General features: G+C 35.5%; 1 long non-coding RNA gene across 1 annotated transcript in view; it reads right to left on the bottom strand.

Annotated features, from left to right (window-relative positions):
• LOC308631030 overlaps positions 1–27,580 on the bottom strand; it is a 162,529-nt gene that overhangs the window by 51,231 nt on the left and 83,718 nt on the right. Inside the window, exon 2 of the long non-coding RNA XR_014018096.1 lies at positions 3,574–3,649. This is a non-coding gene — a long non-coding RNA (uncharacterized lncRNA). The remainder of the gene's footprint in view (positions 1–3,573; positions 3,650–27,580) is intronic.

Below are 27,580 nucleotides of genomic sequence, written 5' to 3'. Positions count from 1 at the left end.
TTTAGAACAAAGGTTTCGTAAGTGGTGGTTTATAACGCATGTAGGATTTGAAAAGTACATTTTTCCTTGTGTTGAAGATATGTCTTATTAAGATGGCATACCCCCTTGGAGGCAATATTACTTTTTCAATAGTCCAAGCTTGCAATAACACTATTTCTTGTGAGGAAAGCTGGAGTATTTTTATATAGAATAGCTTCTTGCTATTTGAACAAATATTATTTCAGGATATTGTAGATTTGCAGGTAGAAACAGATAGGCAGGTTTTCCTACACAGAAGCAGGCTGAAAAACAGAGAGCCTATAAGGAAGTTATCAGCCCAGAGACAGCAGCACTCTGTTGCAGAAGTCACTTCACAATGGTGTCTACATCGAAGTAAAACCTCCATATTTTGACATTTCCTAGATCCTTCTCACTGCTGCTATTAGAGACAAGTTTGAATTTTTTTCTAAAGCAATGGGCAAACAAATTAATAGGTGAGTATAAACTTCATTCAGAATGCCATCTACCTTATCTAGGTAAACATGGCACCTTTTAAGAACCCGAGAATTCAAATTTACACACACACACACACACACACACACACACACACACACATATACGTGTGTGGAAATGTTTATTTGTCTGGAGATTGTGTTCTAATGAATTAAAATGTGACTACTGAAGCACTGTTAATTACTATATATATATATATATATATATATATATATATATATATATATATTTATTTATATATGTTATATGATATATACATGAACAGAACCATACTAGAATATATATTCTGGAATATAAAGGGGTAAATGTTAATAAACCTCAGCACAGACAAAAATAAAATGTTCCCTGTAGTACATTCAAAATTTTCTAATATTTTAAGACAGATTAATAAAATCACCAGGAAAAGAAACCATCACACAGGCCTCTGTGGGTGTTTTGTCTTCATTGTAAACCTTCCCACTGGTGCTGCTGAACGCTATGTAGAACTGATTGGTTTTCTGAACAGTGTGTGGCCTTTCACAATACCAAGTCAACGTCTTCACACCACTTCACCTATATTCTCCCTCCTGTAGCCACTTTCCAGATGTGCTTAATTCCAATAACTATCTCCATTACATTTCTGGGGCTCTTCAGATCTCACCGAATACTGGGAATGCTTTTAGAATGTTCATTTGAAGTCCTTAATACCAAGTCAAGACTAGAATGCACAATCCTTAGGACACTGGACAATTAATTCTCTACCTCATAACCACTAAATCTTTCCAGAGAAAGAGAGACTGCAACTTGCCCTGCCAAGTCTTTTTACACATACAGCCATCTGAGTGCTCTGTGCTTTTGGCCAATCCAAGTTGTCTATTACCAACTTCAGTCACCATTATCTCAAAAGCAATTCATCTCCACCTTTAATTCCCTTGCTGGTTTGCCTTTCTTACCCTTAGCATGATGCTCTCTAATTTAAAGAGAAAAGAGACTGTCATATAAATGCTCTGAATGTCCTGACCCTCTTTTCAAATATGTTAAAATTTAAATGTCTCTTTTGTTTTCCTTTTATCCCTGATATTTTCTATGTGAGATGCTTGTTTTGGCCACTTGCTGAAATATTCTTTCTTTTTTTTTTAACAGAATTCTAAAAGATTTTGATATATTACAAAATACATTTCCTTTCTCCACTGGACTTATAATCTTCAACATACAGGTATATTTTTTTTTTAAAGAGAGAGTGAGAGAGAGAGAGAGAGAGAGAGAGAGAGAGAGAGAGAGAGAATTTTTAATATTTATTTTTTTTAGTTCTCGGCGGACACAACATCTTTGTTGGTATGTGGTGCTGAGGATCGAACCCGGGCCGCACGCATGCCAGGCGAGCGTGCTACCGCTTGAGCCACATCCCCAGCCCCAACATACAGGTATATTTCTTTTGTCATTTAATAACAAGCTGCAGAAATCTTGCCCAGGTGTATATTTCTGGATGTCTACTACATGCCCGGAATTGGGCTTTTATCAACCCTTTCTTTATGACCAACCTATCAAAGAGTGTTCTATCTAGCACGTCTTCTCCTGCATCCAGCCATTTGGACCTCAACCCCTAAAACAATACTTTATCTCCCACCACTCTACTAAAACTTCACTGACAAAGATGATCAATGCATTCAATACCTTTCAATTTGTTATATGCTTCATTGAGTTTGACACTGTTAATCACTCATTAGAACCAGGAGCCAACTCCTCTTCCATCCAAGTTCTGTGTTCACCCCTTACCAAATTCCCTTAACTTTACTCTGACACCTCTTAGATATTGATGCTGCCCTAATTTTGGTCTTCCATACTTTTTCTCCTCATTTTGCTGCACACCATAGGCAGAACTTTCCAACACGGCATCACGTGGTGTAAGGGTCTCCAGGGCCTTGCCTAGTGCCTGCTATGTGATTCCACCTCCACGATGTTCAAACTTAAAACCAGCATCTTCCACCTTTTATCTCTATTTTAGTCCATGGAAATCATGTCCATTAAATGCCCAAATTGGACTTTGAGACTTTCTTTGTATTCCTTCTTTACTGTAAATCTCAAAGTGTCCATGGGCAAGGTCTCTTCACTCTACTAACTCATCTGTCTTTTGAACACTTTCTCTCCTCTCTACTCTCACTTCATTTCTTCAATCCTCATTCACTCACTCCTGAGTTATTGAAATAGCCTCTTGAATGCTTCAGAACCTATGATTTAGTTTTTCTTAATCTAACTTCTCTATTCTCACAAGATAAATATGTTAAAAGTAAAAATCATAGCACAATATTTCCTGTTGGGAACTATTCAACACAAAATAAAAATTCTTATCATCCCCTTATTAATTCAGATGCCAAATGTTTATGAATAGTTATGTGTTAGAAACAAGTCAGGCACTGCATAAACAGTGGACATAAAGTAGATGTAGTCTCTATCACAGCAGAGTGTATACAATGGATCCTGGCAAACTCTGCTCTCTTAATGCCTACCATTCTCTCCCACTCCATCCTCTCACCAGTTATTCATCAATCAGAGCTTTCACCACACTTTTTTGAGGGGTGGGGCATCAATTTATGTCTGTCTCTTCACAGAATTTTTGGTATCTCTCAGTGATTGAAAAATGACCAATGTACATGATACCTGAGTCTGACATATTGTTCTTGCTCCTGACAGTGATCACAAATCTGCACCAGCACGTATTATGCCCCATGCACTGTTCTAAGTGATTGACACATATGAATCCTTTTAATCTTCACACCAGCTCTCCAAAGTAAGTACTGCTATTATCCTATTTTTACTGGAAAAACGGAGGGCCCTGGAAATGAAGTCATTGACTTATATTTACCTATTTTGTAAACAGCAGACTGGCATTCACACTCAGGCAATGTAGAGTTGAATACCAGAAAACAAACGCTAAATACTTTTTAAATGAATATATATATCATCCAGAAATATTTAAAAATCACCCAATTAATGCCTATTCAAAACTTTTAAATATTAATGAGGTAAAATAAGGGGAAAGTACTAGAGCCATAAGCAAGCATTGTCAGAACTTTGTGTGTAAAATGATAGAATATATCTCACCTCACATGGTTCCACTGAATATTAGCCATGTGATCTAGGCTGAGTGGTCTCATCTCTTGAGCTGCAATTTTCTCATCTGTGGGAAGAGGTGACAGAACTTGACAATCTCCACTTGATAATCTAACTCTCTGATACATATAACTCTTCTTATTCTCCAATAACCTTCAATTCCTCCCTGAACCTGAAAGGCACACGTCCTTGACTCTAAACTCAGTAATGTGTAAATAAATCTCTGTGTGGTTTTTAAGTTAAAGAGAAATGTCAGCAGCATCAATTCTTAATTCAACATTATTTTTAATTCCTGCCAAATATACACAGTGAATTAAGACAGTGGTCTCTAAAAATAAAGGCACTGTTTTGTATTGTTTTTTTAAATTTTTGGAAAATGCAAGCTGATGGTGTTTGTAGGGAAACTCAGACTCCATTTTCAGTATGAAGAAAGATGAATAAAAAAATGAATGATTAACCTCTATGTGTTAATTTAGAGGAGAAAAACATAAAAACAGACTGAATGCTCATTAGTAGGAAAATGAATAAACAAACTACAGATACATTGAAAACAAGATATCAATTTCAAAATGAAATAGCACTTTCTCATAAGACATAGAATCACCTCCTGTTTTATCATTTTGAAAAGCAAGACACATGCAGAAGTATATAGAATATGGTCCAATTTTTGTAAACAAAACAAAGTATACAATCTGAGAGAAATTAGAACAAAATGAGAAGCCAAAACAAAAGCACAAACCTATCCCGGTGTGTGTATTGTTGAATGAGAATGGAAAAAAAAAAAAAGCCCAGAAGGATACATCTCAGGAAACCTCAGGTCTGAAGGTTAGTAAAAATAAAGAGGAGGAGAGGAAGGAAAGCAACAGTCAGAGAATAAGTGTCCACAAGAAATCATCTCATACATGTAATCACATGAACATGACATCACATGTGTCTTCACAGAGATGAAACAAAGAGTGTTAGCAATAATATTAATACTGCTTATATAGTTAATGGAACAATGGGGAACTTGTACTTTTTCCTCTAAATCCTCTGTGCGTTTCTCTCTTTCTCAATCCTGTCCGGCCCCCCACCTTTACATTAAGCATATATGCAATCACACAAATAAACCAAAACACAGAGTTAGGGCGAACCTCTATCTTGGTACATAAAAGTCTGTGTACTTGTTCTGTGTGCAGTGAATTGAAATAAGGTAATATGTTGAAAATATTAGTTTCCCTGCCTAAAGATTGGCTGCCCTTCTTGACCATGTTAAAAGGGTATAAAATGCTTCATAAATGCCACAGCAGAAAATAAGGCAGTATTGACCATTAGACACAGCCCACACATAGGCTGACTCATTGAACTTCATAAAAGTAGAAGCAAATAGTCAGAGGAATAAATTACATTCGCCAAGGGCAAAAGGTGGACTGTTCATAGCAAGACAGAATTACGTGACTGTGAGGATGCTAAGACTATATTCCATTCCTTTGTGTTCTCCTAAAATCTGCTACAATTTCTGTTTGCAATCTTTAAAATTCATGCCATACTCATGTTTAAGGATGTGCTTACATGTATACTTATAAACCTGAGCACAAACTACAAACACCAACCCCATATATATTTATTGTATACATATGTCTAATCACTTTTTTTCTTCATAAGGGTAAAAAACTATCTTGAATAAAACATCTAACTGGTAAAGTCTTTCAAGGAGCTCTTCATTCAAATCCTTCTTTCAAAAACTACACGACCTGGCTCACCATCACAAAACCCAAGATAGAACAAATAAATACCTAGGGAGCAATCTTTCTAGCCTTAAAAACTATGTTTGTCTCAATTACTGACATAAGTCACCTTCAACACTTCATTACAGAAAGCATTTATTTCTGTGCATACTGATCTCTGTCAAAGGGTTCAGTTCTTTTTGACGATAAAATACAAATGATACTGAATCTCTTGCAAGTCCCTAAGCTCATTCATTATGTCTGAAGGACCACTGGATTAGTCTAGAGGGAAAAACAGCAGCCTTGGAAAGGAATTCAGGCTGTTATGGCTGGAATGCACTAAATTCATCTTCCTACTATGTCCAGTGACATCATGTATGTAGCTCCTTCTCTAAATGTGGACATTAACAGATGAATGCTCCACTTTTTAGGGGATACAGACAGAGTGAGATAGATGACAGAAGGCTGGATGGATGGGTAGTAGGTAGGTAGATATATACAAGATAGATGTAGGAGGAAGGAGGAAGAAAGGGAGAAAGGGAGGGAGAATGGGATGAGAGAGGCAGGAAGGAAGGGAGGGAAAGTGAATTGAAAAATTGTGACCTTGGGCTATAGGTCAGTAGTGGAGTGTTTGCTTAGCAAGTGTGAAGTCCTGGGTTCCATTCCTAGCACCAAAAAACGAGAGAGGAAAGAAGGAAGGAAGGAAGGAAGGAAGGAAGGAAGGAAGGAAGGAAGGAAGGAAGGAAGGGATGGATGGATAAAGGATGGCAATTTTCTGTGCATGGTGGTGACTGCCTGTAATCCCAGTGAATCAGGAGGCTGAGACAGGAGGATCATAAGTTCAAAGCCAGCCTTAGCATCTTAGTGACACCCTATCTCAAAATATAAAGTAAAAAGGACTGGGAATGTAGCTCAGTGGCAAAGTGCCCTACGTTCAATTCCTAGAACCAAAGGGGGGAAAAAAGGCAATTACTTTCCTGTGGGAGCTTAAAAGGCATTATCATTTTCTGTAACTTTTATTTATATATTCAAAGGAACCTTATAATTTTCAATAAGGCTATAAAACCTTCCTGTTCAGTTTTTCAAGTGTCTTTGGCTTTAAATGGGTCATTAAAAAGTTGCTTTTGCTTTAATTAAATAAACAAAGTAGTCACTTTATTCTTACATGAACCTCCTGGATTTTCAATTAGTTATTTTTGCATTAAGCTTGACTGAGTTGCTATGCTAATGTGTTTTTATCATTTTGCCAAAAATAAACATGTGACTGGTTTACAGGAGGATGGGATGCCTCCGACTTTCATATGTCTCCTGCCATTGGCATTATGAATATAAGTACAAGTTCCCCTGCTCAGTAAACACCATTAATCTGCAGCTTATGCAAATCAGAAACCTATTATTTTAACTACTTTAATAAGCAATGAAATCAGGGCTATTGTTAGTCCACTTACTGAAGAGAAGTGTTCTGAAACTGCGAAATATTATTCTGCTATCATCAGGATTGTCATTATTATATTAATAAAATAATATTACAAGACACAGACTTTTGCAAAAAAATAATATTATATCTAAGAAAACATTCTCTTTTTCAATACCACTGTAAACACGTTAAACATGGCAACACCATCAATGTTCTTGGTTTTTGATGTTTATTAGTTTAACAGTACACTTTGATTAACTTTCATTTCTTCCTCAGTACCTCTGGTTTAATTTATTTTGTGGTAGAACATGTGCCAAAATAAGAAATACAAATACAAATCTGGTCTTTACCTTTCTTGTTCCTCCGTGCCTTCTTAACACAAAGCTTCTGAAATCCTGTTAATTCCTATGTGATAAAAACAATAGGAACATCCTTTGTTGTATTTGGTCTTAGTCCCTGGTTCTTGACACAACAGCTTCTCTATCCCTTGGAATCTCAAAGTGCCACCACCAAGAGTGGCTAAACTAGGATGGGAGATGAGAAAAATAAAGACTCAGGTATGCAGATTTTGATGATAACAGCTGGGATTGGGTGGATCGCTGCTCTCTAATGGAGAAGCAAGTCTAAAGAATTATGCCAGCAATCTTTATTATATATGTCTCATTAATAAGATTAAAGACTATGAAACATTATTCTTTGTATTCATGAAAATTACTGAGTTAGCAACATTATGCAGCTGATTCCACAGTTACATTCTACAGTTATAATGTGCAATGTTAGGAGCTTTGTGTAGCTCTCAAGAAACTCCATTGTTTAAAGTTATTGTTATGTGGTCAGGCTCAGAAGTACACAAGTGCACAAGTACGTGTGCACATGGGTGTATTTCAAACCAAGTTTTTGTAAGATATTGTCCATTTCTCCATGGTCTCCACTGGGTCTGATACAATACTTGGAATACAGGCACTCACCAAGGGAGGAATTTAATGAAAAGTTAATTCAAATTAAGCTTTAAGTGCTCTGAATTGCACAGGTTCCTCTCAAGACTCTTATCTAATTGCACACTTGTAGTTATATATTTGTCATTTTATATTATGTTCCTAAGGGCTACAAAGTTGTTTGAGCTTTAAGCCATGCAAAACTATTTGGTGTATAAATATGTGAGTAGATAAATGAGTGAATGAAAAATTCAGTAACCATAACCTGAAGATAAGACATCATCACTATTCTACCTCACTTGTTAATCAACAGGATATATTTTGGGTTTATTTTTTTTAAAATGGTGTTTCTTATGCCTAAAACTCTCTAAGTTTCTCTAAGTTTCTACACATCTGTAGTCTTCTTGACACCACTTCCTCCGATTCCCACCTATCTAATAAATATGCCTTTTCATGGCAAGGTACTGGTGGTTGAGAGTGATCAAATTCTATTTTAAACATGTATAAATATGGCATAATGAGTCCCACTATTATTTATAATTATAATGCACCAATTTAAAAAATATATATGTTTTCCCCATACCTCCTGGAAAGCCATAGTCTAGAAACATTTTTTATGTTCCTAGCTATTTGTTCCTCTTTTAATTCATTTCCTCCCAGTTCAGAAACATTATGGAAATGTTCTTGACCCTTTTACTCAGTCTTAAGTGACTGAGTCCTGCTGGAGAGAAGCGTTGAATAACACTGAGAGTCTGACTTAAACTGTGATATATGCTTTTATGCAGATTTTGCTGACCCTCTAGTTCATCCCCCATAGTACTATTCTAAATCTTCTTCAAATATTTGAAAAATCAATATTCTTTAATGACATCCCACTCTCAACTATGGTTCCATCTCTCACTTTACAATAGCTACCAAAGCACTTTGAATATGAGAGGATCCAATATCTATAGGTGAAATTGAAATTACTGGATCTCAGTCAGCTGGCTGAAAAAAAAATTTCTTCAACGTGAAAAACTTCAGATGGTTTTGACTGTGAAAAAACACAAAACACAATTTTCATTGTACTAGGATTAATTACTACTACCCTCATGAAGAGGAATCTTTAGTTAAATTAAAAAGAAGTATTAAGGACACAGATCACTGAAATATCAGCGACCACTTACAAAAACTTAATCATAAGTGAAAGTTTAAGTGTTCTTAATAGAAATGCACAAAATTATTAGCAATGTCTAGGATGCCATTATTTCAAAGTCCATCACCTATAACTTGTTGGTAGTAGGTGCATTTACATGCTCATGGTATCCCAACATATAAATTAAACACCACTGTAAGGGATTTAGAGCCAGTATCAGAAAATATGTCAGAAAACCATAGAAAGCAGTCACTAGAATTCTAATAAGAACTTAATTTTTTCTGTAAACGAGTGGAAGTATTTTTATTTCATTTAAGTAGACAGGAACCTCATTAAAATTGTCATATGCTTCTGAGCTTTTCACAAATTGGAGGAATAAAAAAATTGTTTTGCTATTAAAAAAAAAGCACAGCTGCTAATGAGAAAGGACTTTAATTAACAGATCCACTTAGACAAAGGTAAATACATTGCATTTCAAAAATTCGAGAATTTTTGACCATATTGGATGCATACTAAATATCTTGCCAATCACAGACCAATTGATGCAAGATATTTCCATATGGATCATTGGAATAACATTAAGGAGTTTACTATATGTTAGCTACCAAGTACGGGGTACTAAGTGCCTTGTATATATTTGCTGATTTATGCAACCAAAACTAATTAAGAAAACACTGCTTAACTTTCATCTTTTAGATAAGAAGACTGAGGCTCAGGAAGGTTAAATATTGTGTTCATGCAGAACTAGGTTTGAGCCCCAGACATACTGTCCAAATCTAGTTATCTTACCCACCTCTTCATAGGCAGATATATATAATTCATTCTGAGACTCATGTTATCATAAGTGAATGATGCTATTAGAGTGCCCTACCTTCAATGTGACAAACAAAAGGCACATTGAGTGCACCAGAGATAACTCAGTGATTGGATTTATATATATATATATATATATATATATATATATATATATATATATATATATATTTTTTTTAATCTGGAAGACTAGGGAATTTGAGTGTTTGAACTCTGGACAGTCTAGTTCTAAAGTTCACTGTCAGTCACTAGCTGAGTGACTATGAGCAAGTTACTCAGTTTTTCTGAATTTCTATTTCCTCATTTGTGAAATTTCGAGCTAGAGCTCAGTGCTAGAAACCATGCTTAGCATGTGTGAGGTCCTGGGTTCAATACCCAGCGCTACAAATAATAGTAGTAGTTGTAGTAGTCATAGGAATAGTAGTGATAATATTGTATGGTATCTACTGAATACTTAAAATTCACTTTTACATTTTCAATTTTGAAGTAATAAAGACTCAAGATTCCCATTTCTAAAAGAGAATGCATACTCAGAAAAAAATTAAATTGTAAAGTTAATATTAAAAAATAATATAAGTTCTCTAAGAAAAAAAGAAAAAAGAAAGGACAAAGAGAATTCTCTCATGTTGTAAGTGAAGGTCCCCAAAATATCAGGACTTAGTATAGACTTCAAGACCTTGGCCATCTCGCTCAGGAAAGTGGCAGAGAAGTAAAATCTTAAATCTCTATAATTAATGGTTATGGAACCAAGTATTTCCCACCTGGTAAAAAGGAGGAACACCAAGCTAAAAAATTAAAGTGAACTGTGTTCCTAACCAATGACTCCTGAAGGCCCAAAACAGAAATAAGAGTCAAATGTGGCAGGCAAAGTGCTACATTGTGGCCAAAATGTTACCGTAGAGGAGAAGAGCTCCTGGGGAATGTGGGCTTACAGCAAATCTGTAATGCCAGTGAGAAATGATGCTCCTGAAGAACAGACAACAGACCTAACACACTCCAGTTAGCTTACTAAGCTCCTAAGAGTCTAAAAATAAGAACTGTATGTTTAAACAAAGTAAAAGCATTAAGCCAGAATAGAAATCATATGAAAGTGCAGAACAAAAGTATAGGATTTAAAAATCAACTAAATGGTAACCCTATAAGTGAAAAATACATAGTTTCAGAAACAATGGCTTAGAATATTGGCAAAATTGAAGACTGAATGTAATTAAGAGAATCTGTGCCATGGAAAACATTTTTGAGGAAATTATTGGTATGTACAGAAAAATGAAGGGAGAGAGCATAAAAAGTTAAAAAATATTAAAGAAATTTAAAAGTTGAGGATAGGAGGCTCAACATATGTCTATTAAAATTTCCTGAAGGAAAGTATAGAATTCACAAAAGAAAGATTGAAAATCTTTAAGAAAGGAGAAAATAAAATATTTCATTGGTGTTTAAAATCAAAATGACTGAAAAATTACTAGCAATTGTGAAATTTATTGGAAGCTGATTAGATTCCTTTCTACCATAGATAAAAGGGTAAAGTATAGAAATTACCTTTAGTATAAAATCATAAATTTTCTTATGTAAAGCACATGAGTTGAAAATATGATACATGATGTAAATTTAATGTTTCAGAGAATTATATGTATCATTTCAATCAGGTTTAGTAAATGTCTATTGAGGTTTTATTTATGAAAATTAACAAAAAGAGCATGAATTTTAATAATTACATAGCATTCAATCATGTGGATATGCAGAGTTTGACTAAACTGGATGCATTTTGATTATGAAGATTAATGGTTTCTGTTGGGGGGGAATGTGATTTCAAAGATAAAACTAAAATTAATTGACTGTGCTGAGAAAATACTATCTTAATTTACTTTGCAAATAACAAAATATCTGTGACTGGATAATTTATTTTTAAAAAATAGGAATTTATTTCTCACAGCTTTGTAGATTAGCAAATCCAAGATCAAGATACCAATAGGTTCACTGTCTAAAGAGGGTCTGTCCTCTGCTTCTGAACTGGTACTTGGAATACTATGTCCTCTGCAATTAAAGAATGATGTATCCTCACATGGCAGAAGGAAGAAAGGCAAAAAGGGGCAAATTCCTTCCATAAGGTCCTCTTATATTGGCACCTAATCCCTTTTGCACAAGGAGGTACTCTAATTACCTAATCACCTCTTGAAGGATCCAGCTCTTAATATTATTACAATAGCCGCACCTGAATTTCAGAGAGGACATGTTCAGACAACAGTAAAGACTATTGTTCTTTTATCATACATATTGTTCATTCACAGAACCTATAAATTTTTCTACATCATAATGTTCAGTCAAATAAATTAGGTCCCACTATGCTTCACATTCATAAGAAAGTTTAATGTAATTAATTATATGTGAAATAACATATTTACAAATAATTGGTATTTTTTTAAAAAAACATATTATCCATTCTATATTGACATTTTAAAAATTAAAACATTCTTATCCATCTTAAATTAACAATGCAGAATATTGTCACAGCCATCAGAGTAAGCATGAATATAACAACTCCAACACTTACCAAAATCTTACTTAAGACATTTTTTTTTTCATTGCTGTGACCAAAAGACCTAAGAAGAACAATTTTAGAGAAAGAGAAATTTATCTGGGGCTCACATTTTCAGAGGTCTCAATCCATAGACAGCTATCCATTTCTATGGGCGAAAGCTCAAGCAGAACATCAAAGTGGAAAGTCCTGGTGGAGAAGAGCAGCTCAGGACATGGCAACAAGAAATCAGAGTGCCTCTGCTCACCAGGAACAAAATATATGCTCCAAAAACCTGTCCCCAATGTTCTACCTCCACCAGTCATATTCTACCTGCTTAAAGTTACCAAGCAGTTAATCCATTCAAGTAAATTAATGTATTAATTTGGTTAGGGCTCTCATATTCCAATCATTTCACCTCTAAATTTTCTTGCATTGTTTTACACACGAGCTTTTGGTCAACACCTCATATTTAAACCATAACAGACTTTTAAGTGAGAATGGACTAAGGTGCATTATCATGTTGTCTTCTAGCCTCTCTCCATGTTACGTAAACTATTAAGAAAGCAGAGTCCCTAAGTTATCTAATGATTTCACTAAAATAGAATTGATGTCAAACTGCCAGTTTTTATAATGCAACAATAATATAAAAGATCACTATATGAATAGCTATATCTGTTTTGTTATTGTTGTTGTTTCTGTGACAGACTGTTGCTATATTACCCAAGTTGACGTCAAATGACTCCTGGGATCCTTAAACCTCAGCTTCCCCAATGGCTGGAACTGTAGGCAAATGCCACCATGCCCAGCTTACCTGTATCTTACAGTTCAATATTTTGCTTAATGTTAGTCAAAGTCTCTTATTTAAAGATTCATATGAAGGACCTAGAGAGACAAGCCAGATAAAGATTCTTTCTTGAGACAAACTTTGATGATTATTTTTGAAATTCAGGTATACTAATCATATTTTTGTATTTTGCATTTTTAAATTACCACACTAAGCACTGGCCTTTCTTAAATATTAAATAACAGGCAATATAATAGCCTCTCCATTAAAGAACTGGTGATATTGTATTAGCATACCTTCTTCATTATTCTTCCTGTTTAAAAAAAGAATTAAATTGTTTCATAAACACATAAAGTATTATTAAACAAAGTCAAACCTATTTTTAATAACACTTCATTAATAGCATCCTAAATATTAAAAGAGGTACATATTCTTTTTGCTATTATACTTTTGCATATATGATATGCAACTGAAGTGTGGAAATTCAAAATGTAGAATTCAAATCTTTCAAAAGAGTAAGTAAAGTTTGTGAATGATTTCCACAAATTTTCTCCCTCTTGAGTGTTGGCAGTGTGCCCAAATCTCTCATCAGACAATGATTCAACCAGGATGCAGAAAGTGGAGGATGCACATAGATTAAATTTTTGACAGTTCCCGTTCAGAGTTACATTCTTTTAATGGAGCTTCAAGAGGCCGTAGGCTCACACAATGCACGCCAGTTATGATTGATGGAAAGTGTAAGTTTGCTTACTCTAATGCTTGGCAATGAGAAGCAACAGTGACTCCTCTCATTACAAATTAGGGCACTAACAGCTCAGGCAGGTAAAACGTGCCTCTAGACCTGCAAGCCCAGCATAGATTGAATTCATATACGTCATCAGAAAAAAAATAGATTTCACTGAAAGACCTTATTGCATCTCACTTGGTTAATAAATAAAGAGTTTGGTAGTATGTTAGTCAGCTTTTCATCACTGTAACCAAAATACTTGACATAAACAAATTAAAGGAGAAAAGATTTATTTTAGCTCACAGTTTTAGAGGTTTCAATCCATGATTAGATGATTCTCTTGCTTTGGCCCTGAGGTGAGGCAGAACATCATAGCAGAATGGTGTGGTAGGAGGAAAACTGCTCATTGATGGCATCCAGGAAAGGGTGGGGGCAGGGAGTGCCAGGGATATGATACTCTTTTACAGGGCATGCCTTCAGCGACCTAGTTCCTCAAACCATGCCCAACTATCTATGGTTCTCCCCTCTCCCAGTAGTTCATTCAAATTATTAATCCATAAAATGAGTGAATCCACTGACAGATCAATGGTCAGGAGGGTTACAGCCCTCATGATGCAATCACTTCCCAAAGCCCCACTTCTGGACATTACCGAATTGGAGACCAAGTCCTCAATACATGAGCTTCTCTGTAACAGTCCAGATCCAAACAGTAGCAGATAGAATCGGGGCTTTTTTCTTATCCCAAATATGAACATGAATTGTTGACTTATTCAGCAACTATGTTTGAGTGCCTCTGATTTACCAGACATTTTTCAAGCACTCTAAAGATGCAGCAGTGATCCCCTGCCTTCATATAACTTGTATTTGTGGTTGGGAATAAAATAAGTATAAAAATTATTAAAATACAGCAGAAAATGTAACCGAATTTCAAAAGAGTATGGGTTCATCGCTACTTAAGTCAATTAAGGAAATTTTCATGGAGGTCATCTTCATGTGTTACAAAGTGGTAGCTTTATATTAAACAAACAGTAATTATTTTACTTGTGTATCTCTGTGTGATATATATATTTCTTTTTTTTTAATTATTTTATTGTTGGTTGTTCAAAACATTACATAGTTCTTAATATACCATATTTCACAGATTGATTCAAGTGGGTTATGAACTCCCATTTTTACCCCGTATACAGATTGCTGTGTCACATCAGTTACATTTCCATTGATTTACAAATTGCCTTTCTAGTGACTGATGTATTCTGCTGTCTATCCCATTCTCCACTGTCCCCTCACCCCTCCCCTCCCTTCCCCTCCCCTTCTCTCTCTCCATCCCCTCTACTATAAATCGTTTCTTCCACTTATATAATTTTTCTCCTACTCCTCCTTTCCTCTTATATGTGATTGTGTATAACCCTGAGGCTCACCTTCCAATTCCATGCAATTTCCCTTAACTCTCACTTTCCCTCCCGCCTATCATCCCTGTTTAATGTTAATCTTCTTCTCCAGCTCTTCGTCTCTACCCTGTCCTTGGTTACTCCCCTTATATCAAAGAAGACATTTGACATTTGTTTTTTAAGGATTGGCTAGCTTCACTTCTTATAAAAAGAAAAAATCATTTAAGGGAGATAACTGACACTATTTACAAATGAAAAATTCCATGAAGTAAAGCTTGTGATACCAAATTCTGTATTGCTTAAAAAGTATTGCAGGATCTAGCATGGATTTGGGAACCCTAATCTGGGTGCTGATGATAGAAGCAAGAATGTGAGTGTGAGATTGATGTGGACTGGTTATTGAAACGTGGAGTGGTTATGGCAGATGCCAAAGGAAGAATCAAAGAAGGAAAGAGAAAGACACTGAGAAACAAAGCTTTGTAGGAAAGGCAATACTTGAAGAAAGTAAGAATGTGGGGGCAGAATCCCCCAAACAAAAACAAAATGGAATAGAAGTTAAGAAGATAGACAATTGTCATAATTATCAAGACCATCACATGGAAAAAAAATACTCAGCCAGAGTTGAAAAAAAACCACTATTTCTACAAAGCTACCACATCCCTAATATAGCACTTTGTCTCAGTAATTATGAGTTTAATAAAAGAATGATCCTAATCTATGTAATTTGTCCTTCTTTACACTCAGGCCTCCTATTTGGACTTAAGACCTTGAATATGTCATCCAGTTTTACTTTAAGCTTTCACCCTCTTAAAAAGGTAACTATATTCTCAATGTACAAAACATGACTCAATCCAAATCATGATCTCAAGCACGTCGCTTTAGCTTTCTCCCACCACAGCCCTGATCCTACTCCTACTCTTGGCATCCCTTGTCCTTATTTGCCCTTAGCTCAGCTTATTCCAACTAGTCACTGGCATTATTTCCAAGAAAATGCTTCAAGTTAATTACATTTATTTTTTAAAGCTGAGCATGGAAACCAGGCTACCCTGATTCCCATGTACAGAGACCACCGGGAAAATGAGCTCATTGTGGTTTAGACTAAAGAATCATTCATGCCTCCAATATGTGACAGGTAAAAGAATTGAGACATGAAGATTTGTAATGACTTGCTTAATTAGCACTGTGTGAAGCCAGATCAGCATGAAAAATCATGGAACTCTCCTTTTTCAGAAGTGCTCCAGCACATAAGAGCAAATTAACCTTCTACACTTGGTAAAGCTCCCTTTAGTCTCAGCGCTTCTGTAGCTACAAACCTATTCCCAAAAGGGAACTCCTGCTCTAGTGTTGACTTATCCATTCTAGGTTTGCTTTGTTGGTTTTTTTCTTTCCATATGATTTAATTTGTCATGTGGAAGTACATTGCCAGTACAATATGAAACGATGTGCTCATTTTCATCTCAGTTGGATCCTCTGCTCTATATGATTGCACCCCAATTATGGGCTTTTCCCTTTCAGTCACATGGTTTAGAGATAGTTACTTGTATATTACCTAATTGTATGACCTGTTCTCTGTATTGCTTTCTTCTCTCCATAGGGTCTCTCCATAGGGTCTCAATTACCTATATACATTTTTGTAATGTATTAGCAACTCAGACTATTTCTTTTATTAACTAGATACCTCTTTCCTACATCAGAGACTTTTTATCTCTAATTTCTAACATTTATTTACATGAACCCAATAAAATTATTCTTATTCTATCTTAAGTATAAGTTCCCTTGGTTATACAAATGCTAGTTGTTCATTCATATTTTTGAATCTATAAAGTTCCTGAAAAAGTTAGCTTTATAAACAACAATTTAGGTCTTTAAAGGGGAAAACAGGGACCAATGAGATAAAATGTGAATTCTTAGATTATTGTATATTATTTTTGCAGGTTTAAATAATCAATGAGATCTACATTACTCTACCAGAGCCTTATCCAAAACAGAGACAAATTTATTTTAGCAAAGAGAATATGCTGTGTACTTAGAAATAGAAAATCATATTATAGAATTGTGAGTCTATATTTTACTTTACATATTGAAAGCTCTGTGAGCAGCCCAAGTTAAAGTTATGAAATGACAAAGTTGAAGTGAAAAAAATATTTTAAATGAATTCTATTTGAAATTCACCAGTTTTATAACATAGTCAAATCTAACTATGTTAAATATTTGACTCTCAATTTCTATTGAAAGTCACTTTTCTGTAGGCAATTCAATCCTGATTCTTGAGGGAGAAAAAAATAACTTTGGCCAAAATCTACCAGACTTGTTTTTTCTATACCTTTCCCTCTAGTTCTACTGAAATCAACAAAAGAAGATTGCCATATTTTATAACTAGAAGTTATAGTGAAAAAAAAAACAAAATGCATATATCAGAGTTTGTTATAAGTACTACAGAAAGTACAAATATCAAAATCATTTGAAAATTCAAGATAATATTAATTTTCTCATGTTTTAGTCTGTCTTTACCCCAAAATCTGGAGGAAGTATTTTGAGTCTCAACTCATTCATATTGTAGTTCAATTTTGTTAATTTGTTTCTTCAACTCAACAGATAACTTGAATAGATTAGGCATTTTATTTTATTTTATGGTACCAGGGATTGAACAGGGGTACTTAACCACTGAGCCACATCCCCAGACCTTTTGATTTTTTTATTTTGAGACAGGATCTTGCTAAGTTGTTAGGGCCTTACTAATTTGCTGAGGCTGGCTTTGAACTTGAGATCTTCCTGCCTCAGCCTCCTGAGCCTCTGGGATTATATGCATGTGCCACAATGCCAAGCCTACATCAGGCTTTTTACATGAATTGAATGAATATCACATCTTTTTAAATTTTTGTTCATACTTCGAACATCGATAGTAAGAATACTTTTGGAAAATTGCCTTAAAAATAAAGTAGGCATGGTAGGTGATGAAATAAAGATACAACAGCAAGGTTAGAATAAGAACACCTTCAGAGAATGCTGAAGAAATTCATACACTATGCATGAAGTTGACAAATCAGATACATTCTCAGGCAAACACAAAATGGGTTCTTATTGAATGCTGTGCTATTGAATATTGTAGAAGTGTCACACAGTTGTCATGACATGATAGCAATATGGAAGTCAGAGGTGGAGGGTCAACAAACAGTCTAAAAGGGAAAACCTTGCTGGTTCTTGACTTGGGAAGAAGTCTGAAATTACAAATATATTTTTGCAGTGTAGCCTGTAGCATCTGTGTAGTAAAGAAAAGTAACTGATCAGGTCCAAATATATTTTTAAACATATTTTTAATGTTTCCCAAAGAATGTGTGATTTCATTTCCAGAAAATATGTATTAACCAAGAAACTTTCTTTCTTGATATTTAGTTTATTGAGGGAAACTACTTTCTAAAAAGAATGAGAATATGCCTTTTATAAGCTATAGTTTTTAAGTAATTTGATGGTCCACTCTCAAATAATAATTAGCTTTTCAGTGAAGTTCATTTTTGCATTGTTATTAAAAACATTCTTTTACATGATCATCTCAGTATATAATTACAACCATAACTCAAAGATCACTCTTTTTCCTGAGAACCCACAAAGGATCAGTTTATACCACAGAAGAATTCACAAAATTATACATTTTGATTGTAGTCTTAAAAAATTGTGATAACAAATAATATAATAATCAAATGCTAACATTTACTGTGATAGGATTTTTAACTTGTAAAATAAATATTAAGCTAAGAAACTGGCATTTAAAAACTTCCCTTCTCTGACTCCAAACCACATTTTTTGCATGGCCCTTACTCTCCATGTCCATTAAGACCTAGGTTTTCTCTCCCCTTTTTCTGTTCTCAATAATACACCCCCTGCTATTTGATGAAATGATCAGCCACTTGAGTGTGCCTGAGACTCAGGGGGTTCCCTGGATGGGGGACTTTCAGTTCTGGAATAGAGTCCTAATCCATCCAATAGGGGTTGTTGACCTATCTTTGAAGGATGATTTCAAATGCCACTTCATCAGTGTCTTTGTCCCACTATACAATGTCACTACTGTTCTAATGTGTTCTTAAGACAGTGCATAAACTTTCTTCTGCTATGCCATTCTCTTCCTATTATTCACTCCTGACAACTTTTGTACAGAATTTTTATTTTTTTTTAATGAAGATGGGATATCTTTTTGAAAAGAAGGAGCTGAAAATGACTGCAAAGATATTTTCACTCATGGCTCAGGATGATTGACCAGGAACACATTTCTTCCTTTTGGTCTTTGTAAAAATTCACTTAAGAATTGCAAAAGACTTGCTTTGTAGAATAATATATGGTCTATTTCAGAGAAAGATCCATATGCTGCTGAGAAGAAAGTGTATTCACTCGTTGATGGATGGAATATTCTCTCTCTATATATATATTCTATATATTCTCTCTTTCTCATAATATATATATGTTAAGTCCAAATAATTGATTGCATTATTGAGTTCTATATTTCATTGTTTAGTTTTTTTTTTGAAAGATCTATCCAGTAGTGAGAGAGGTATACTAAAGTCACCCAGTATTATTGTGTTGTGGTCTATTTGGTTCTTGTATTTGAGAAGGGTTTGTTTGACCTATATAGATGCCCCATTGTTTGGAGCATAGATATTTATGATTGTTCTGTCTTGTTGATATATGAATCCCGTAAGAGTACAAAATGTCCTTCTTTAACCCTTTTCACTAGCTGGTTCAAGGACTTAGGAATTAGTCCAGAGACTCTGCACCTAACAGAGGAAAAAGTAGGCCCAAATATTCATCACATCAGATTAGGTAGGCCCTGACTTCCTTAACAAGACTCCTAAAGCACAATAAATAAAACCAAGAATTAATAAATGTGATGGACTCAATCTAAAAAGCGTCTTCTCAGCAAAAGAAACAATCAATGAGGTGAACAGAGAGTCCACATTAGTTATTGTGAATTGAGCTGCTATGAATATTGATGTGGCTGTGTTACTTGGAATGAAACCACCATTTGACCCAGCTACCCCACTCCTTGGTCTATACCCAAAAATTTGGGAGCAAATTTTTGCTACATGCATGTCAGATAGAGCACTAATCTCCAGGATATATAAAAACTCAAAAATCTTAACACCAAAAACCAAACAACCCAATCAATAAATGGACTAAGGAGCTGAACAGATACTTCTCAGAAGATATACATTCAATGAACAAATATATGAAAAAATGTTCAATATCTCTAGTAATTAGAGAAATGCAAATCAAAACTACTCTAAGATTTCATCTCATGCCAGTCAGAATGGCAGCTATCAAGAATACAAACAATAGGTGTTGGCGAGGACATGGGGGAAAACTCATACATTGCTGGTGGGACTGCAAATTGATGCAACCACTCAGGAAAACAGTATGGAGATTCCTTAGAAAACTTGAAATGGAACCACCATTTGACTCAGCTATCCCACTCCTTGATCTATACCCAAAGGACTTAAAATCAGCATACTATAGTAACACAGCCACATCAATATTCATAGCAGCTCAATTCACAATAACTAAACTGTGGAAGCAACCTAGATGCCCTTCAATAGATGAATGGATAAAGAAACTGTGGTATGTATACACGATGGAATATTACTAAGAATTAAAAGAGAATAAAATTGTGGCATTTTCAGGTAAATGGATGGAGTTGGAGAATATCATGCTAAGTGAAATAAGCCAATCCCCCAAAAAACCAAAGGCCAAATGTTCTCTCTGATAAATGGATGGTGATAAATACGGGTGGGGTGGGGGGGGCATGGGAAAAATGAAGGACCTTTGATTGGGCAAAGGGGAGGGAGGGGTGAAGAGGATTATGGAGGCAGGAAAGATGGTAGAATGAGATGGACATCATCACCCTAGGTACATGCATGACTGCACATATGGTGTGAAACTACATTGTATACAACCAAAAAATGAAACGTTGTGCTTCAATTGTGTATAATAAATCAAAATGCATTCTGCTGTTATATATACCTAATAATATAGATATATTAATAAAAAAGAAAGAAAATGAGGCAAAAGCAATAGTGTGTGGGTTTCAGGGCTTAGTCCTTAAGAAGCTTGGCAGCTTCCACTTTTACTCTCTTAGGATCCTTCCACAAGTGAAGAAGTTCTGGCAAGATTAGCAGTTGATGAGAAGAGGGAAAAAATCCAGCCAGCCCATGGGCATTCTAGTTATCACAGCATAGTCATCGTCAGTATGTATGATACCATCATGAACATGCTGTCCCTGCCACTCTTCCAGACAAAGGAAGCCAAATATGTACACATGTATATCTTCAGGCAGCACCATGTGGCACAGAAAAAATGCCCAGCAGAGTCAACAAATTTGCAAAATATTAAGGCATATTGAGAAATAACAAATCATTGTTGTTCTAAGGTACTAAACTTCAGAAATAGTGCATTACATCGTAATTTGCAAGTGAAACATTATTTTCAAGTGTAATATTTTTGAAAAAAATTATTTTCCACTACAAGAATAAAGGACTAAACTGACAAAAAAAGAATTGCAAAAGAGATTTGAAAGAAGAAAAACATATTTCCGGCAACAGTGGATAACTAGAGCAGTTTTCAGTGGTATGAGTTTGTTTATATGAAAACACAGCAACCTGTTCAGGGGAGACTGCTAAAACACAAGAGACACCCAGGAGTACTGAAAACAGTTACTGGGAATAGAATGGGCCCCACAAAGCCATTCAAAGCTAGTTAATTAAAAGAGTAAAGATTCCTTTAATTGACTAATTCCTTTAATTATTTTGACTTATTGTCAAAGCAGGTAAAAGTCCTATTGGCTCTCAGGTGAAAGGCAAAAGAAATACTTTCTAAATCAAAGAGATCTTCTGCATAGGATAGATGAGATAAGAAGAGAAAATGAGTGAGGTAGTGGCTAGATGCATTCCCTAGAGATGGAAACTGGCATACAAAATGCATATTTTTCAAGGTCTCCAAGTCCCTCTGTCCAAAATTCCCCCTATTTTACAGGGGAATAGTGACTGCCACATGTTCTGAGAATAGAAATTATTTTTTCTGAATCAAGCACTAGAACTAATTATTCATGAGCATGATGATACTGGAAAGTTTTGCAGTTCAGGTTCTTGTGTCTTCATAAAAGAAGATTCCAAGCAAGACAAGTGTCGTAGTAAAAGTATAGCCAAGTTTATTGGAAGAGGAAGAGTGAGGAGTGAATGGGTTGCCTTGAGGATGAGATGACAACTGCCTTCTTGGTAGACCTGATTTTACTGGGGTTAAGGGGCAGTTTACAGAGGGTCTCAGCAGAGCACCCCCTCCTAGTTCTTGATTGACAATTGGATTACATCATATTAGATTTGTAAATCTCCATTAAGTATGTCTTACTTGTGAGTGTCTAAGTGAAACCCAAGGGGTGAAAATTTATGAATACAATAAGATTAAATAATATGCCAAGGATTTAAAGGCAACTTCAGTCACCCTGACCCATGCCAGCTGATTTTATCTGGAATTTGATTTCACAAATCTTGAGACCATTTAGCTCTCCTTTAGGGCAATCTGCCTCTCTCTTATCAAAAGAGGACTCATGGGCAAATACTCCTCAGTCCTGTGAATAATATGCTGTTATGCAGTTATTACCTTACATCAGAACAGAGCCAAGATAACTTCATATAAATTGTTTCTTTAAAAACAAGTTGAAAACACATAGTCTATAGAATTAACCCTTCAATCTCATGTTTCTACTGCTCATTTCTATCTGTTCCCTATCAATGATACAATATAAGCAGTAATCAAGAATCACCATATTTGGACCTTTTTTTTTTTTAAATGGGCAGGAAAATGAAAGATTTTACATTACCTTTACTCCTTTTCAATGTTTTTCCTTTTTAAATATAGCTCCAATTTTCATTTTCCTTTATACTGAACAATTTTTGTTTTGCTTTTAATTTCATGTGAAAGAAGACTTCTGGTAAGAAGATTTTTGGTTTTGTCCTCTGGCTTTGTTTTTCTTTTGATTTTTTTTTAAAGAGGGAGTGAGAGAGGAGAGAGAGAGAGAATTTTTCAATATTTATTTTTTAGTTTTTGGCGGAGACAACATCTTTGTATGTGGTGCTGAGGATCGAACCCGGGCCGCACACATGCCAGGCGAGCATGATACCTCTTGAGCCACATCCCCAGCCCTTTCTTTTGATTTTTTGTTTTTGTTTTTGTTTGTGTGCCTTTTTATCTTCTTTATTTTGAATAATAATTTTACTGGGGGTGGTGACATTATTATTTAAATATTTTTAAATAACCATTTGTATTACATTTCTGTTCTTTCTTGTAAAAATTTTAAAGACAAGCCCAATGGAATTCTTATCCTTGTTTTTCTCTAAGGAAGGTATTTTTCCTCCTCTGTCTTCTTTTAATCTTCTTTGTCCTGGTTTTCTACAATTTGAATATGATAGGCTCAGGAACACTTTCCTCTCTTAGTGTTTCTTTGCTTGGCATTTGAGATTCCTGGATCTGTGGCTTAGTGTTTTTCATTCATTTGAGGAATTACTTTGTTTTATTGCAGCATTGGAATTGAACTCAGGCCCTTGTGCATGGTAGGCAAAAGCTCTTCACTGAGTACATCACTGGTCCTTGGAAAGTTCCTGACCATTTCAGTTTCATTCTCTTTTTCTTTGCCCTCTAGCATTCTCATTTGTATCAGACATTTCCCCTTATCATATAGTCCCAACATTCTTGAACGTCGTTTCCCGTTTTGTTTTAGTTCTTTTTGCTTTGAATTTCAGTTTGGAAGGCTTCTGTTGACCGAGCCTCAAGTCACTAATTTGCTTTCTCGCCACGTTGAACCTATTGATGAATTGATGAAAGCCACTTTGCACTACTTCTCACAGTGCTGTGTTTAGTTCTAGCCTTCCTTGGACTTTCCTCCCTCTGTTCACATTCCCTATTTGTTTTCAACTCTTGCCTCTGCCTCTCCTTAACATATTAATTACAGTTACTTCAAGTTCCCTAATTGATAAGTCCAGCTGTGTAGTATATGAGTCTGATTTTGCTGAAGTTTCTTTTTAGAGTGAGCTTTTTCTTGCCTTTGATAACATGTTTGTAATTCTTTGTTGAAAACCAGACAGGGTGTATCAGATAATCCAGTAATAGGAACTAAGATATATAGGCCTTGAGCCTGAGGATTTATGTTAATCTGGCAAGGAGTTGACCTTTGTTATTTATTTATTTATTTTCTCCTCAACAACCAGAAATTTCCAGTTCCTCTAGTGTCCTTATTTTTCTGTCCCATGTTGTCTTTGTGAATCCCCAAAAACAGCCCTCCACAGCCTGCAGCTCAGTTTGCAGATCTGAAAATTGCAATCCAGTGATACTGGAGTTCTATTGGTATAGTGGGATTTTCTATGTCCTTCTAAATAATTTCAGTCTTTTGCAGGCCTGTGTCTCAGGGATGGACATCATAGATGCTTCTCTAGTGGTGCAGCATTATGTCTCTGCCCCCTTAGTCCTTTTCTTGACTGCAGATTTACCTATTTCCCTTGAAGCACTGGTCCTTGAGTATTTTTCTCCCTTGGGGTGGATAGAAAACTAGAGAGGCTGGAATGAGGAGGGGTTTCCTTTCCCCAGCTGTGATAAGGTGTCAGAACTGAGTTTTGTCAAAGTCCTTTAATCTGGAGAGTAGGTCTATTGTGAAGGAGACTAACTTTCTTCCCTTTTTCCTACTAAAGCCCTAAGGGGCTCTTTCTTAGCTCCTCCGAGAAAGAACTTGGTAGAACCCCTGTAGTGAAAATCCATGGAAGTGTGCAGACCCTTCTGAGACTGTCTTGCTCTTGGGCTCTGTGCTGGTCCACACTCAGCCTCTAGGAAATTATGAAAGTTATCATTTAAACACTCCAACCAGTATGTGGCTTCCAGAGCTTCTAATCTAGGTAGGCATGCCTAAACTGTGTGCGCACATTGCTCTTTCTCACTGGAAGCATCTATCCTCCAGACTTCTGAGAGGTAGATTTTCTAGTGACCTCCCTGATAGGTCTCAGAATAGTTCTTGATTTTTAGTTCATCTACCATTTTTCTTGTTGCAAGATCAAGAATGACAACTTCCAAGCTCTTTTTATGTCAGAGCAAAAGCTCGAAGTTCCTGTAATAAGCTTTTAACAGTAGTTTATACTATTCTTTTTCTTTAAATATTTTTTTGAAATCATACTTGAAAAATGGAGTGGATGCTTCAGGAGGTAAGCATAACTTACCTAAAAACAAATGCATATACCCAGAGCCTTGTTCTTTAACAATAGCAAAATGAAAAATAATGCGTTTAAAAGTGCAGACTTCAAGAATACAACAGATTGCCTTCTCCAAAATTATTTATCATCTTTACATATAGGAGAAGAACTTCAATTAAAGGAAATTTCTCTGATGTTTTTATTTACTGTTTTGGCTCCCTTCTCTGGAATACACATCCACTCTGAATTGTATCATAGTTCATGGTGTTTGAGTCTATCTGCTCCATGAGATAGGATAAAATTGTACCTTTGTATTTCCTAGAGGTGCAAAAACTAGGCTTTGCATATAATAAACATTTAATGAATGTTTTAAAACTTGAATTAAACCCAAATACAAAAATGTATCATTTTGTTTTCGCATAAGTAATATAATTTTACAAAATGTAAAATAATTAGCACCCTTTTCACCCTAAATTTATTATTCTTACTGTGTAGGATAAGTTCAATAAATTATTTAAGACTCATTAGCCTGGTTGTCAAAAATACCTGAAAATCTGACCCCAATTTTAGTTTCATAATTCTCAGGCAGCTTTATTTTTGTGCTAGGACAGTTTTCAGCTACAAAAACTTTGTTCATGTCTGATTACACTGTGATGTAACTTCTAATCATGTTAAGTATTTGTGTAACTGAGATGGATGAAATGACTTTGGCTTGGATGTGGTCTTTGTCATTTTCCCAGAAAATTCATGTGCAAAATTGTTAAATTGAAATAAGGTCACTGTTATTTTTCTAGGTGGTCTAATATGACTCTTAGCCAATGTTATTCTCTGGACTCATCCATTAAACTCCTAAAACAAGGAAGCTGTCTCTCAACTGTCCATTGTGGGTATCACTGAACATATTGCTACTACGTGTCCTGGTTTTGCCAGAACACACTGTTACATGTCCTGGGTTAGCCAGTGTCCTTCTCCAGCTTTAAGTTAAGCAAATACTGCTGAATTTCCTTTAGCAGAGTTTATGTTGGGTGTTATCTTTAGTATTCCTATTGGTACCTGTCATTATGGAGGTTATGAATAGGTCATTCTTTTAAAGAACTAGTTTTATCAAAATAGCATCCTAAAAGGGATTGAGTCAGGAAGAAGTTGTATCCTCTTATATGACCTTGCCTCAGAAATCACAGAATGTCACTTCTGTTACACTCTTGGTCAAAGTAGTCACATTGTCCATCTAGGTACAGATAAAGGAAATATGGAATCTCCCTCTTGATGGGAAAGTGACAAGGTCATAAGGTAAAAGAATACTTTTGATGGGAGATAATATTATGCCATCTTTGAAAAACACTGTCTGCACAGACTATACTCTGGCTACAAAAATTTATATTCTTCTAAGTATAAAATGCATTCATCCTCCCTCTCCTCATAAAACTTCTGAGTCTCATGCCCTTATAGTATCAGTTAAAAGTCTAGGGTCTTGTTATCTAAATCAAACCTAGGTGTGCAAGAGGCCCATTCCCTTTCAAGATGGGAAGAAACCCGAGACACAAAGAAGTCATTGTTCCATAGCAATTTAGATACCTTTGGTATCTGTTACCTGTTCCTTCATTAGGTGTTTATTTGCGTGAGAAATGTTCACCATGGCCTGGGGTCTATCTTCTGGGCTCTCAGCTTTGCCTTTTGGCTCACCTTTTATTTTCCACAAAAAAAGAGCAAGCACCTCTGTTTTCAGCTAAGTGAAGTTCCAACTTGCTTTCTCTGTATGCACGTTTGGGGCATACAAAGACCTGTCTTTCTTTTGTTCTTTCCTTTAGATCTTCATCATTTTTGTCCATGATTATGCAGTTCCTTTAGAAACTTTGCTAGCTCCCTATTAATCAATTTATAATTAATCAGCTTATAATAAAACAAAGTCTGCAAATCACAAGAACTTCTCTACCAGGCTCCTGATAAACCTCCTAGAAGACAATACCTTTAAGATTGATAAAAATCTGATTGTCTAGTGCTTTAGTCAACTTTTACACTTCCGTGACTAAAAGACATGACAGAGTGATTTTAAGAAAGAAAAATTTATTTGGGTGTTCATGGTTTCAGAGGTCTCAGTCCACAGGTAGCCAGGCTCTGGGTGAGACAGAATATGATGGTGAAAGAGTGTGGCAGAGGGAAGTGGCTCGGGTGATGATCAGAAAACAGAGAGAGACTCCACTTGCCAGATACAAAATATATACCCCTAAAGGCACACCTCTAATGACCCACCTCCTCCACCACAACCTACCTACCTTCAGTTACCACTCAGTTAATCCCTATCGTGGGATTAATTAACTTATTAGGTTAAGATTCTCATACCCCAATAATTTTACTTCTAAGCTT

The sequence above is a fragment of the Spermophilus citellus genome, assembly GCF_964194105.1.
Source record: "Spermophilus citellus genome assembly, chromosome: 11".
Lineage (NCBI taxonomy): Eukaryota > Metazoa > Chordata > Mammalia > Rodentia > Sciuridae > Spermophilus > Spermophilus citellus.
The sequence above is the reverse complement of the archived record's forward strand: the minus strand, read 5'-3'. Positions and strand labels throughout refer to the sequence as shown.